Genomic DNA, 12,377 nt, shown 5'->3' with positions numbered 1-12,377 from the left:
AGTAAAATCTTGCACTCATTCTCCAAGCTCACGTGTGATCCAATTCTTCCAGTACACCAAGGCAGGAAACCCCGGGATACAGAAATACAGAACTATGGAAGGGCATCTAACTGAGCTAACACAAGCTGCCTGCAGACAGCTAAACTTTTACAAGAGCACCGTGCAACACATGCCCACGGAGGCGTCAGGAGCTGTAAACATTCACCCCTAGCCACTGCTGTGGGGTTGGAGCCTCACAACCTGCCCGTCTTCTAGAGGTTTGAGCAGCTGGGCACTGAAAAGGCGAGCCGCACCCTCCATCGCACGCCCTGCCAGGGAAACAGGGGAACTTTTCCGTTTCAGCATCAGGAGAGTCAGCTCAGCCAGCTCGGAAGATCCTGAGAGAAGCGAGTACATGGAGATGGTGCTCTTGCGTCCTGAAGGATCTGTTTGGTGAGAGGAGAAAACAGTGCAGAGAAAAGGCATGAACTTTCAAATCTGAGTCAGTTTTGAATCCCATCTCTGCAACTTAGTAATTGGACAAGTTATTTAACATGTCTATACCTCAGTTTTCTCATCTGCAAAATGGGGATAATAAGTACCACCTCCCAGGATCTTGTTACGAGGATTACATGAGATGATGTCTATAAAACTTTCCGGCGTTATGAGTCCCTCCCTCCCTCCCTCCCTTCCTCCCTTCCTCCCTTCCTCCCTTCCTCCCTTCCTCCCTTCCTCCCTTCTTCTCTCCCTTTCTTCCTTTTTCCCTCCTCCCTTTCTTCCTGTGAAATAAAATTTAGCATCACTCCCCACAAATTCTGAAAAATGAAATATAACAAAAATACTAAACCCTGTAGATGAGCCCTTCCTGTGTATGAAACATTTCAAATTCCTTCATCAAAAGGAATGCAGTTTCACTGTCCCTATACATGGAATAGTGTTGGAGTGGTACTTCCGGTTCACGCACTGGAACAGACAATGGAGGTATAAAAATGAATGGAATGATCGATCATTAAGCACAATGCAAATGAACACTGAAGCAGATAATTTCAAAGGCATGATGGCTTTTGGGGGAAGATGGTGGAGTGCCCTGCCTGACTTGGAGTAGGAGCTGGGAGAATGGGGTTCTGGTGAGGTTACTCTTCCGGAGAAAGTGATGTCTTTTGTAGAAAATAAATTTCTGAACTTTCAAGATATGTCAACTAAGTATCAACAAAATTGATTAGAAATGATTAGTGGTGGATTCAACAGGAATAAGGATTTGCTCTGTATAAGGTCTCCTGACAAACAGCTCCTGGGTGTCTACTCCTGAAACTGCACAGATGTGGAGATACAATGTATAAAAATGAATAAGGAATGACCCCGGCCGGGCGTGGTGGCTCATACCTGTAATCCCAGCACTTTGGGAGGCCGAGGTGGATGGATTACGAGGTTAGGAGATCGAGACCATCCTGGCTAATATGGTTGAAACCCGTCTCTACTAAAAAATACAAAAAACTAGCCGGGCGAGGTGGCGGGCGCCTTAGTCCAGCGACTCCGGGAGGGCTGAGGCAGGAGAATGGCGTGAACCCGGGAGGCGGAGCTTGCAGTGAAACCGAGATCGCGCCACCTGCACTCCACCTGGAACAGAGCGAGACTCTGTCTCAAAAAAAAAAAAAAAAAAAAAAAGACCCGTTCTCTAAGGAGCTTGTATTCTAATAAGCAAGTAAAAAACGCTATAATCAGCATAGCTGATTCTCTGCTAGAAGTGCATAAAAAGTATATTGAAACTGAGTGGCTTCTCATTTGTAAAGTTCCTAGTTTTCAGCCACTACATTATTTCAGGGGCCACTCTTTGCAGGTCTGTGTTCCTTTCTTGGCCCTGCATGTAGGTGGTTGTAACCTCAGAATTTGCTCTTGGCTGGGCAGCAACAGCCTATCTCTTTGTAAAGTGTTTTGCAGTAACGCTTATCAGAGAAGTGAGGCACTCATCTTACAGAATTCGCTGGGGAGTGGGTCCAGGCCAGGCAGTGCTGGGGAGGACTTTAGATAGGGCAAAGGAGATGCAGGATCAGAGGCATCTGGTCAGGTTGGCCACCTCCCCCCACTTCTGCATGCTGATTTCTTAAGCCTCCTCCCAGAGTCCCAGCCTGATGGTGCTTGAGAGATGGGCTCCAGATGGAAAGAGGGAAAGGAAACCCAATATTTAGTGAGCATCTATTGCAAGCCAGGCACGATCCATTGAATGGTGACATGGGTTCTGGAGATGGGCACGGTCCCTCTTACAGTTCGGGGAGCTAGGGCTTGGAGAAACCTGTCCCAGGACCCAGTGAGCCTTGGAGCCAAGCCTGAGCTCCACCTGTGTGCTCCACATTCTTTGCACACCTGTGCTTCCTAAACCAGAACACTCCTACTCCTCACCATACGTGCTTAGTGGGGTGCTGGCAGATGAGGGCCGAATCTCAGTTACTTTGTCTTCATTACGGCACATCATATAAACTTCAGTTTTAAAATCCATCAGATGTGAACATATCACGGAGTAGAACACAACATGTATGTGTGTGTTAAGGGTCAAGAGATTGAGGCCATCCGGGCCAACATGGTGAAACCCCATCTCAACTAAAAATGCAAAAATTAGCTGGGCGTGGTGGCACTCGCCTGTAGTCCCAGTTACTCGGGAGGCTGAGGCAGGAGAATTGCTTGAACCCGGAAGGCGGAGCTTGCAGCGAATCGAGATCATGCCACTGCACTCCACCCTGGCGACAGAGTGAGACTCTGTCTCAAAAATAAAATAAAATAAAATAAAACAAAACATGGTATTCAAAGACATTTGAAGTTTATTATCGGTCTCTACCCTGTTGTGCCCTTCCCTGCACCCAAAATGCCTGCATCATTCCATCTCCCTGGGAACTCTGAGTCAGAGCCGGTTGATTCAGCCTGCCCTGTACATCACAGGATATGCACACATCTGCCGTGATTCACATGGGAAGTGCTTTGATTGAGTGCTGAATGCTGTGATGAGCATTAGAAATACAACAGGGATTCGGAGGGCCAGAGGTCTGGAGGGCTGGCAAAGCCAGGGGAGCACCTCTCAGGAGAGGCGGGTGTGGCTGGGTGCAGAGGGGTGACATTCTGAGAACCCTGAATCCTGGAGGTGGTACTCTGGTGTGTAGTGTGTGGACACCGGGAGGCTGGACAGTAAGGAGGACTGCTGGGGAGGAGATGAACTGCTAATGGCAAGATGGGGATCCATTTGTTAAAGGACGTAAGTCTTGGGTTTGCTGTAAGACTTTTGGTTGTGGGTTCGTGACACCTTGTGGTGCTGGAAGCAGGAGGTTGGCTGCTAGCACAAGAGAGACTGGAGGGAGGAGGCGGCTGGAAGTCTACAGACTTCTTTTTATTTATTTAATTATTCATTTTTAAGACAGGGTCTTGCTCTGTCACCCAGGCTGGAGTGCAGTGAAGTGATCACAGCTGATTGCAGCCTCGAAATCCTGGGTTCAAGCGATCGTCCCATCTCAGCCTCCTGAGTAGCTGGGACTACAGGTTCATGGCACCAAGCCCAGCTAATTTTATTTGTATTTTTGGCAGAGACAGGGCCTTACTGTGTTGCCCAGGTTGGTCTCAAACTCTAAGGTTCAAAGGATCCTCCTGCCTTGGCGTCTCCAAAGTGCTGAGATTACAGGCATAAGCCATCACACCTGGCCTGCTTTTTCAATTTAGCCGAAATTCTGTGGCAGGCCATCTGCTTGCTTCATTTTAGTCCCTAAGTCTCGTGCGATTGGTACCTGGCAGCACCACCAGTGTGCAAAGGGCTGAGGAGCTGGGGAGGAGGCGAGGGGTGAGGACTGCACCAGGTGCTAATGTCCACTTCCTGTGGCCTCTGACTGGCAGCTCCCCTCTGGCCCAGCTGTGTGTGGCCGTAGGAGGCTGCAGAGGGATGGGCAGGCTGGGGCGCCCAGAGCCCACAGTCTGGTGCTCGAGTCTTTGAGACACTACGCAGCAACTTTTCTGAGTCTGATTTTTTGAAAACGTGTAATGTGAATGCTCCAGCTGCAGAAACATCAGCAACAACGCCCCATTCCCCTCCCCCCCTTTTTTTAAAGGGATAGAAAATAAAAGAAAAGGGATGTTCCCTTTCTGTGGGGTGGCTTGGAAATAGAGCTCAGAGTTATGGTCTCTTAAGATACATTAACAAACAGATGCTGGCGCATCTGAGCAGAAGAGTTCTGATTTCACTTTGGGTTCTCAGTGACACATTCTAAGGAGAAACAGAGATGCAGAGAGGAACAGGCAGAGGCACACAGCAGAGGCTACACAGGCCTCAGGTTTGTGGAAAAGATGCTTGAACGCTGCTCTGTTGTGGGTATGTGCCCTGAGCCCTCCTTGCACAGACCAGGAGTCAGGAGTGAGAGGCACAGGGAAGCAGGGAGAGAGAGAGAGGAGGGGAGCATGGGACGGGGAGAGGGAAGGTTTAGAGAGGGGGAAGGGAGAGTTGTAGGTGGGAATGGGTGGGATGCAGAGAGAGAAAGTGCAGATAAAAACAAAAATTGTCCTTTTGCATCTGTTTATTCTCCAGGCAAGTTTGACCTACTTTGCCTCCTCTGTCATCTGCTTTGGTATCTAAATAAGGCTTCTCAGCCACTGAGTTCAGATTACTATCCAGTTATTTGAAGATCTGTTATCTCCTGACGGGGAGATGCTAACTGTCTTCCCATTCTTCACACCCTGCCACACCTCACAGCCCTTGGCCCTCTCCTTTGCTTAACATACACTCATCTGTGTGAGGGCCAGGGACTTGCTGGGTGGCCAGAGAGCCTGCTGCCTCCAATGCACAGAAGCGTGCAGACCATTCTGTTCCTGTTCCTAACCGCATAGGCCCCAACAATTACTCCTGCCTGCCTTGCTGGAGTTATTGAGAGGCTAAATAGTCTTAACAGAGAGCATAGCGTAATGACCTCCATGTACCCATCTCCAACTCCAGCGCTCAGCTCACGGCCAAGTTTGTTTCCCCACCCCTATTCTTTTGAAATACATTTTATTCAAAATATATTTCATTATTATTTTATTATTAATTATATCCCATATAGCTCATGACTGATAAATATTTCAATAAGTATTTCTAAATGCTAAAACTCTAAAAAATATAACCATAGTATTATCTCATCTAAAACATTAACAATAACCCCTCAATATCATTCAATTATCCAGTCAATGTTCACATTTCTTTGATTGTCTATTGCTTATTAATTATTTTAAAGTTTACTTGTTTGAATTGGGATCCATAGGTCTGTGCATTGGGATATGTCTCTTGAGTATCTTTTAATCTATGTAGATACCCGCCCCCGCTCCCTCAGAAACTGAACTGTTTCTCCTGTGGACTGCCTATGGGCTAAGTTTTGTTGCTGAAATTCCTCTAGGGGTCTTTAATGTGTGCTCTGTTCCTTGTATTCCCAGAACTAGAGGCTTGGTCAGCTGTGTGTCTGCAAGATTGCTTCATGGGGGGTGTGTGTCCTTACTGGGAAGTACACAATGACTATTTGTCTCCCCTTGTGTAATGTTACTAGCTATTGACGGGCATTGCCTAGGGCCATTGATTTATTTGGATTGCAAAATGATGATATTCTAATTTTTTCTCTTCTTTTCTTTTCTTTTTTTTTTGAGACAAAATCTCACTCTGTTGCTCAGGCTGGAGTGCAGTGGTGCCATCTCCATTCACTGTAACCTTCAAGCAATTCTTGTGCCTCAGCCTCCCAAGTAGCTGGGATTACAGGCACCCACTACCATGCCCAGCTAATTTTTGTATTTTCAGTAGAGACAGGGTTTCACTATGATGGCCAGACAGGTCTTGAACTCCTAACCTCAAGTGATCTGCCCATCTCAGCCTCCCCAGGTGCTGGGATTACAAGCATGAGCCACCACATCCGGCCTTCTAATTCTAGCAATCCTTCTTTATCTATTAGCAATACTGTATACTATAAAGCAAAGCTTACCTCATCAACTCTTTGGTTACCCTGAGGTCCAGATCTTATAGAAAATAAAGGAGAAAGGCCTGATTTTTTCCCCTTGATTTACCAGTTCAAAAATAAAGATTTGATTCCTTAAAATCATCCAAAGGTACCAGATAAGCTGCTTTCACGTTGTGGTGGTGTTTATATTACTGTGAACTTGGGGACTTAAACATATTTGACCTGTTTCAATCCACTGTAATTTTCATCCTTATTAAAAATGTTTGGCCGGGCGTGGTGACTCACGCCTGTAATCCCAGCACTTTGGGAGGCCGAGGTGGGCAGATCATTTGAGATCAGGAGTTTGAGACCAGCCTGACCAACGTGGTGAAACCCCATCTCTAATAAAAATGCAAAAATTAGCCGGGTGTGGTGGCGGCGCCTGTAATCCAAGCTACTCAGGAGGCTGAGGCCGGAGAATTGCTTGAACCCAGGAGGCAGAGGTAGTGGTGAGCTGAGATGGCACCACTGCACTCCAGCCTGGGTGACAGAGTGAGACTCCATCTCAAAAAAAAATGTTTACATTGTCCTATCTTTGGCCACTTCAAGCTTGGCTCCAGGTCTTGGTTTTTTTTTGTTGTTGTTGTTGTTTGTTTTATTGAGATGGATTTGTTTTGTTTTTTGTTTGTTTTTTGAGATGGAGTCTTGCTCTGTCACCAGGCTGGAGTGCAGTGGTGCAGTGGCACAATCTTGACTAACTGCAACCTCCGCCTTCTGGGTTCAAGCAATTCTCCTGCCTCAGCCTCCCCAGTAGCTAATCTACTGTAGCGCCACCACGCCCCAGTAATTTTTGTATTTTTTTAGTAGAGATGAGGTTCCACCATGCTGTGTCAGGATGGCTTGGCTCCAAGTCTTTTGGTGCCACCCGAATAGCCTTGAGAGCTTGCTTGCTTTCTGGTATGAGAAAATATAGTACTTTTTCTGCCCCAGACGTGCAATGGGCTGTTTCTCCAAGGACTCCTGGTTGCGTTTCATGGGAAATGCTGTGTAGGGATCATGACCTGGGTACCGGGAGTGTTAATGATCCCCAGGGCGATCTTCATTTCTAGGCCTTTTCTGTGAACACATGTAGAAAATATGTGTCCTTTATTAAAGATAGAACTCCCCATAGAGTGTTATTTTGATGCTTCAGTGTAAACCCGGTATTACAAGGACTGCACTTCATCAATCTTACACCCTATCTCCTTTCAACCATAGAGAAAAGTTCTCAGAGCCGGAGCACAATTACTCATGTGGCTCCACAAATACACAGACAACAGTCTCAGAACAGCAATACCAATGTGCCCATCAACAACATGACTGAAAACCATGGAAGACTCTGTTTGCTCTTTTTGTCCTTAGCGTGTATCCCACGGAACATGGACAGTCAAGTGACCGTGCTTTCAAGTCAGTTGCAAGCATTCCTGTCTGCGTGGGGACACACTTGGGTCCATTTGCTTCCTTTTACTTTTAAATTTTAGGAATCGTTTCTTGATTTAATTTTGTTTTGTAATTATGTAGAATATTTACTGGCTCCAAAGTAAACTCTTAAAATTTGGTATAGGAAAAAAGTTCATCCCATGGATTGTACAGAGTATGAAAGGAAAAAAAAAAAAAGAAAAAAAGAAAAAGGTCCACCTTTTTTCCTGGCATCTTTGATCTTATTCTCTTCTTCTATTAGCAAGAGTTAAAACAAATTATGGCTTATTCTTCCATTTCTAAATATTTCTATATACTTTTATGAGGGCTTTATTGAGACATAACTTACATACCATAAAATTCATCCTGGCTGGGCGCAGTGGCTCATGCCTGTAATCCCAGCACTTTGGGAAGCCGAGGCGGGTGGATCACGAGGTCAGGAGTTCAAGACCAGCCTGGCCAACACAGTGAAACCCCATCTCTACCAAAAATACAAAAATTAGCCAGGTGTGGTGGCATGTGCCTGTAGTCCCAGCTACTCGGGAGGCTGAGGCCGGAGAATCACTTGAACCCAGGAGGTGGAGCTTGCAGTGAGCCAAGATCATGCCATTGCACTTTAGCCTGGGTGACAGAGTGAGACTCTGTCTCAAAAAAAAAAAAAAATCATCCTTTTTAAATGTGTGTGTGTCTTTTCTAAGATAACAGTGGCATCTACTAAACATATTACATTACTTTTTGCACTAACAATAATAAATCCTAGACATTCCTCCCTATCGGTATATAGAGAGCTCCTTCATTCATTTGCACAGCTGCATTGCATAAAAGTACCATGAGAAGTATCACAATTTATTCAACCAGTCCCCTACTGATGGACATTTGGATCATTTTCACATTTTTGCCATTACAAATAATGCTGATGTATTTTCACGTTTTGGCCAATGTACCTTTGGGATAGATTTGTAGAAGAGGAATTGCTGGGTCAAAGGGTGTCTGTGTAGGGCAAGGAAGAAAGGACTCTTGAGTAATGAGGGGAAATGACATTACTTTTATTGTAAGTGCAGCCTCTAGAGGCCTCTATGGATGTGCCCCATTCTAGGCAGCGGGGGAAGCCTTTTCCAGAATCAGATTATCCCAGCTATCAAACAGTTAATGGATCATTTAAGATGCATTCCTAGATTTTACATTCATTAATATAATACATACCGTTTGCATGATATGTCTTTACAAAAGAGTTGTGGATCAGGCATGTGGTGTTGCGTTTAGAAATGAGACTAAGTTGCAGAAATGCAACTGACCATTCCGCATATTCTCAACATCAGCAATGGAATAACTCTGAGATGGGGGACATGGGGACTGGAAGTTCCTAAACTTCACTGCATACGTGGTACCGTGCTGGCGGCTTTGACAGGTGCTCTCATATGCTCCTACTGCCAATACCTCCTGGAAAGCGTGCACAGACACCAAGGGATGCACCACTCTCTCCCCGGCTTACAGATGAGGAAACTGGGATTAAGAGGGGTGAAGCAATCTGAGCAACGTAAGTGGCAGAACCAGGGGAAAGGTAAAAATTATAAAAAATGCAAATTGTGATAATAGACATGATGTTAAGGCCGGCGCAGTGGCTCACGCCTGTAATACCAGGACTTTGGGGGGCTGAGGTGGGCATATCATGAGGTCAAGAGATCGAGACCATCCTGGCCAACATGGTGAAACCTCTTCTCTGCTAAAAATACAAAAATTAGCCAGGCGTGGTGGTGCGCACCTGTAATCCTAGCTATTCAGGAGGCTGAGGCAGGAGAATCGCTTGAACCCAGGAGGCAGAGGTTGCAGTGAGCCGAGATGATGCCACTGCACTCCAGCCTGGTGACAGAGTGAGACTCTGCCTCAAAAAAGAAGAAAAAAAAGATGTTAAGAAAATGTTGATGCTTTAACTAATATATTTGTTATAAATCAAGACTAAGCACTTAGCTTAAGTAAAATAAATATTCAACAGGTAATCCATTGCAGTCTACCTGATTTCAGGACTTATTATGTAGTCACAATTATCAAGAGTAGGTGGTATCGGTGGAGGGACAGACATCCAGATCAATGGAACAAAATAGAGAACCCAAAGATAGACTCATATGAATATGCACAACTAATTTTTGAAAAAGATGCAGTGGAGGAAGGAAGGATCCCCTTTTCAAAAAGAACCTAACCTGATCCTCACACCTTAATACAAAATTAACTTTAAATGGGTGACATAAGGAAATGTAAAATGTAGAACCGTGAAATTTTTAGAATGGCTAAAATTAAAAACAGTGACAAAATCAGACATGGTAGCTCATACCTGTAATCCCAGAACTGTGGGAGGCCGAGACGGGAAGATGGCTTTAGTCTAGCAGTTTGAGACCAGCCTTGGCAACACAGCAAGACCCCATCTCTACAAAAAAAGAAAAGTACAAAAATTAGCTGGCCATAGTGGCCTGTGCCTATAGTCCCAGCTACTCAGGAGGCTGAGATTGGAGGATTGCTTGAGTCCAGGAGTTCAAGGCTGCAGTAAGCTGTGATTTCACCGCTGCGCTTCAGCCTGGGCAACAAGAGAGACTGTCTCAAAAAATAAATTAACTAACTAACTAACTAAATGAATGAATAAATGTGACAGCACCAAATGCTGGCAAACGTGCAGAGGAGCTGGATCACTTACATACTGCTGAGGGCATGTAAAATGATGCCACCAATGTAGGAAACATTTTGGCAGTTTCTTTAAAAACTAAACATGCAGTTACTACATGATCTAGCAATTGCACTCCTGGACATTTATCCCAGAACAAGGAAGATTTATGTCCACAGAAAAACTGGTACACAAATGTTTATAGCAGCTTTATTCTTAATTACAAAAATTTGCAACCAACATCGATGCCCTTCAGTGGGCGAATGTGTGAGGTTGTGGAACATCTAGACCATGGAATAACAGCAACAAAAAGGAATAGACAGTGAACACACACAACAACGTGCATGAGTCTCCTGGGAATGGCGCTGAGTGAAAGAAGCCAATCCCATACTATCGGATTCCACTCACATTACGTTCTTGAAATGGCCAAATTGTAGAAATGGAGAACAGATTAGTGGTTGTCAGAACTTAAGTAGTGGTGGGGACTGGTGGGAAGTGGTATTAATAAAAAGGGCTGCTTTTGGTAAACGACTTAGCTTGTCTATTTGTCATTTTCCCGACTTCACTGGATTACTATAGTTTATTCGTTGAACATGTGTGTCTTTGATCAAAGGCTAATTTAAGGCTTTGGTCTTAGAAGGCCTGATGAGCAGACTGAGGAAAATCCCTATTGTTGTCCAAAGGTTCAGGTCAGCCATAGTCTTCACAGTTAAGGTCTAGAGCAATGAGCAATATGTACATGTGAACATTTTCATGTGTTTCTTTGTCTTTAATTTTTTTTTTAGAAATGGAGTCTTGGTATGTTTCTCAGGCTGATGTCTTTCTAATGCAAGAGTTCTGATTTTTTTGGTCTTCGAACCTCTTTACACAGTCAAAGATCTTTTGTTTGTGTGGGTTATACATCTACCCCTATTTACCATGAACAGAGAAATGTAAAAATAATGATTTGAGACTGGCGTGGTGACTCACACCTGTAATTCCAGCACTTTTGGAGGCCAAGGCGGGTGGATCACTTGAGGTCAGGAGTTCGAGACCAGCTTGGGCAACATGGCGAAACCCCATCTCTATTAAAAGTACAAAAATTAGCTGGGTGTGGTGGTGCACGTCTGTAATCCCAGCTACTCAGGAGGCTGAGGCACAAGAATCGCTTGAACCCTGGAGGCGGAGGTTGCAGTGAGCCAAGATTGTGCCACTCCACTGCAGCCTGGGTGACAGTGAGAGAAAAAAATAAAACTGATTTGTTAATTCACTTAAAATAACAGTAGTAAATCCTTTACATGTCAATGTACATATTCTTATCAAAAAGTTTTCAAAACAAAACATTAAGTGGAAAGAGTAGCATTGCTTTTCATTTTTGCAAATCTCTTTAATGTCTTGCTTTGTAGTTTGCAAATCCCTTTAACAGCTGGTTCTCACGTCTGTTTCCATTTGTTGTAATAGGCTGTTGAGTTGCAGGATATTAAGAACACCCGGCATCCCTAGATATGCTGTTGGGAAAGGGAGAAGCCTGGGGACCTCTGAAAGTGTCTTGGGTCTCCCAGGGATCCTTGGACCACACTTTGAGAATGGCTGATCTAGGGGATTTCCTCAGGTTTGGTTTAATCTTCTTTCCTCTAGGTTGCAGTAGATATGCAAAGCTGGACTTTTTTATTTGAGTCTTTGGGCAATGCGGTCTTTTTAAAAAATTTGCGGAATAGTCAAGTGAAAATGGGATAATGAGGAAACACAGCGTCTCCAGAAGGCTTTTCTTCGGAGGAGGCGGTGAAGTTTTTTTTTTCTTCTTCTTCTTATAAACAAGACTCTGAAGACAAGGTCTGCTTGCGCTCAGGAGGCTCCAACATTTGGCGGGACTGAACAATGCTCTGAAACTAGCCCGGCCGCGGAGGACGCCCAGGTGATCCAGTCTTGGGAAAACGGGGCGTTTTAAGCAGCTGTGTAAAAGTAGCGTCTATCATGGCTTTCCTTTTAACGAGATTAGTCTTGCTTTTCCCCTCCTCTTTATTTCACTGTCTGCGGGCCACCTCTTGGCTCTCATGGTAATGTGATTAGCTGGCCTGTGGCCCACACCGAGACCACTGTCACAAAGATCTCTGCTTACTTGAGTGCACCTCACTCCTGAATGCAACATCTTGTGTTTATAGTTGCAGGGGGTATTGTTAACTCTGGGATTCAAATAGAATGGGGTATTTACGACGCCCTCCTACCTCCCCCACCACCATAAAAGTTGATTCAGGGAGACATTTAGGGAAGAAATGGACAGAAGACAGATGTGTTGCCTTCCCCAGATGCTGAGGAGCCTCAATTGTTCTGCTTATGTAATGACTTTTTATGGCTGCTTGCAAATGCCTCTTTTGACTTTTAAA

The 12,377-nt window shown here is 44.8% G+C and overlaps 1 long non-coding RNA gene across 1 annotated transcript in view; it reads left to right on the top strand.

Annotated features, from left to right (window-relative positions):
• Positions 1 to 12,377, top strand: part of LOC108512910 (uncharacterized) — a 118,820-nt gene that overhangs the window by 97,919 nt on the left and 8,524 nt on the right. The gene's annotated exons all lie outside the window — the stretch shown is intronic.

Source organism: Rhinopithecus bieti, unplaced genomic scaffold (genome assembly GCF_001698545.2).
Source record: "Rhinopithecus bieti isolate Rb0 unplaced genomic scaffold, ASM169854v2 scaffold_28547, whole genome shotgun sequence".
Taxonomy (NCBI): domain Eukaryota; kingdom Metazoa; phylum Chordata; class Mammalia; order Primates; family Cercopithecidae; genus Rhinopithecus; species Rhinopithecus bieti.
This window is presented reverse-complemented; position numbering and strand designations above follow the sequence as displayed.